This window comes from Tupaia chinensis, unplaced genomic scaffold, assembly GCF_000334495.1.
Source record: "Tupaia chinensis unplaced genomic scaffold, TupChi_1.0 Scaffold000516_1, whole genome shotgun sequence".
Taxonomy (NCBI): Eukaryota; Metazoa; Chordata; class Mammalia; order Scandentia; family Tupaiidae; genus Tupaia; species Tupaia belangeri.
The window spans coordinates 59,491-62,758 of NW_006160029.1; positions in this window are offsets into that span (position 1 = coordinate 59,491).

Sequence of the window (3,268 nt, forward strand, 5' to 3'; positions counted from 1 at the left end):
TGTTTTTTTTTTTGGGCGTGCGCCCGGGGGGGGGGGGGGGGAAGGAGGAGTGTCGCTTCAAACGACAACGCTGACAAGGTCTTCTCCAGAACGCTTTATTACCCTAGGCTTCTTACAATCTTCTTCTTCTTCCTCCTTCCTCCATTCTCCCCAGCCTTCTCCCTCCTTCCTTCTTTCTCTGCAGCCTCCCTCCCCCCAGCCCACCTGGGCTCCCTATATATCCATCCCGTGAACCAGTCCTCTTTTGCCACCAGGCAAGCACTGATAGGCTGAGGCAGTGCCTACGCGAACGATAACCAAATATGGGCTTGTTTATGTAGAGGTCTGGGTGCTCTCGGCGCCATGTTAGGGCGGGGGCGCTCTACAGAGGAGGATACCTGAAATCCTGTATTTCTCAAAGAGTCATTATCTACTTATCTTGCTTTGGATTTCTGAGTTCTTATTTTAACCATTTGAGATTGGAAGGTCTTCCCATCGAGGTAAAGTGAGAGAGTGAGAGAACATTTTGGTCTTTTCACTAAGGGGATAATGTAAACTAAGACCCAAAACAAACAGAATGTAATTTTACATTATGAAGACAGTGTGCTGCAGAGACTAATTACTGTTAATTATCTTAAGGAACAAGTTAACTTTCCATTTCATGACAGTGTTAGTTTCCATGATAAAATAAAGATATAATGTCATGTAACTGGTGCCATCTAGCAACCTAAAAGGGAGGCTACCCTAAACATGAGAGGAGGGGAATAGGTGAGGGCAGAACACTGACCTCAGTAGTGGCTGACAAATAGGGAACAATACACAAGAAGCTTATGGCAATTCAAGTTCCATTCCAGGAAGACAGAAAAATCAAATGAATCAGTCCAAAATGGGAGGACTGAGTCATGGAGCCTTCTTTGGCAATGATAACAACAGAAGCATCATTCAAAGGTCAGAGTATCCAAGGAAATGTGAAAAGAAGAACAGAAAGTGGCCCAAGCCCTTAGTCTTAGATCCAAGTCTAAAAGTAATAAAAACTAGCAAATAGGTCTCAACCTGCTGGTGAGAAAGTACAGTGATGAGTCAAAAACTCAGAGCCAGCCATGAGACATGCTTCTAGATACCAGCATTATTCAAGGACACATGGGAGTGTTGCCCAGAGAGTTGTAAAAGAATAGAGACTTGAAGTCTCAGTTTGGGAGCAAAATAAATGCTATACACAAAAGTGCCCTGTCCCTGGATCCAAAAAAGTAGATATTGTAATTCACAGCTAGCTCTGTGCTCATCACCGACAGCTGAGATTGGTCTAGGCCATGGCAGAGTCTCACATTAAGCTAAACATGACTCATTTGTGCATTCAGGTGCATCTTACGCATTCTCATTTTGGTCGTTCTACAATGAGAAGGTAACATTTTACTCTATAATCATATTCTAGAATCTAAAACATTAGGCTTCATAGTTTATGTTGACTTAAAGAGTCTCTTTGGATGGTATTTGGCTATTTCTGATGAAAAACAACATTTCAAGCCTTCAACGTATAATGGGGCACAACATATTGTCTTCAAAATATTCTAAAAAAAATCATCATAGCATAACTGAGCTAATGAAAGGTTATTTGAGGATTCAAACTAGAAAGGATGCTTTCATAAAAAGGTATCATTCTGACTCTACTGTTACTCCAGACATATAGAAACAAATGTAATTTATAAGAATGAATTTTAATAAGCACATTAGAATTTTTATATCAAAATGGATTATTTCTTCTCTAAGAAAGTTACTTTTGAAAGTTACTAGCTCTATGCTAGTTTCACAAGACGATCTACACTGAAGGTAGCACTTGTCTCCTTCCCATTCATAGCCCTTCCTTGACAACCTGTGTCATCTACAGCCTGAGGAGGTGCAGCCTTATTTGCTCTGTGCTTTCACACAGTTCACAGACTCTAGGCACTTCTAATGCAAAAATCTGGCTGGAGTTTATCTCAGCATCTGCTTGCTGGGGAACCCGAGCTATGACATGGTAAGTTAAAAGAAGCCTTATTAGATGTAAATAAAATTAGTCAAATTAACAAGTAAACATCCCTAGTGATTTAGAAGTTTTTAATACCTAGACTTAGACATGAAGCTCTTATGACTCTTACAATTTTCGCTACTACAAAACCTCTAATAGCAAAGAATAATTCTATCAGAAGCCAAAAAAGAGCCATATTCTTCTCTTTAAAAATTACGTAAATTTTAGATTATATTAACATGTATTTGTCTGTTGTAATATGTAACATGTCATAATACTTTAAATAACATTACTAATTTAACTTTAACTTTTCTCAAAAATCTTCAAGTGAAAACAATAGCATCCTCACTCCCAAGGAAACTTGTCCTGTTGTTTTAGCCTATCTTCTCACCATTTGGCTGCCCAGAAAACTTATTTGAAATTTCTTGCTAATACTAGAAGGAGAGGACAGAGAGAATACAGAAAATGAGAGGAAGATAATGAACAATAATCACATAAAGAAATCACAATTTCACCTTGTGAGACTGGGCCACATTATCATCATTTTCTGATATGTTCTAGAGTTAACTAAAACTACCTGAACCTGAAGCACAAAGGTGACAGACGGTCATTGTCCTTTTCTTCCTTCATATAATTTGACTACTCTACATGGAAAGGAAGTGAATAAAGTCAGTACTGTCAATTTCAGACAGATCCTATTCCAATAATCAAAAAACTCAAAGCTCAGGACCAGCAGATGGCATAATGGTTACATCATTGGATTCCCACATGCTTGACCGCGATTCAAGTCCCAAACCTGACAACTTGAAACTCATGCTGGGCTCGTGTGCATGAATGCCCAAAATCCTGAGAAGAGAATGGAGGAGAAGAGATGGTGGTGTGGCCATCTCCCCTGGGGGGTAATTTTTTGCTTTCTGCTCTCTGTATCTCTGGCAAACTCACATGCACTATAGAAAAAAAAAAAAACCTTGCTCTAAACAAATAAACAAACAAAAAACCCTCAAAGCTCACTGTCAGTACCAAGCCAAATCAATCATTGCCTTATTTTTCTATTCATTCTGGGAAGGCTACCCTGGGAGTAAAAGCAACTGAGATAAAAGCTATAATGCAAAAAGAAAATTAAAAAAATCATCATAGAGGGAAGAGTATGTCAAGATTAAAAAGTAAAAAGTATTAACTCTTCTGCTTTCTACATTTTATCAGAGGATGCTACCGATGGCTCCTGCAGCTGTTCTTAAAAGTGAATCACTTTAGAAACAATTTGTCAATCAAGTAATTCTTAAC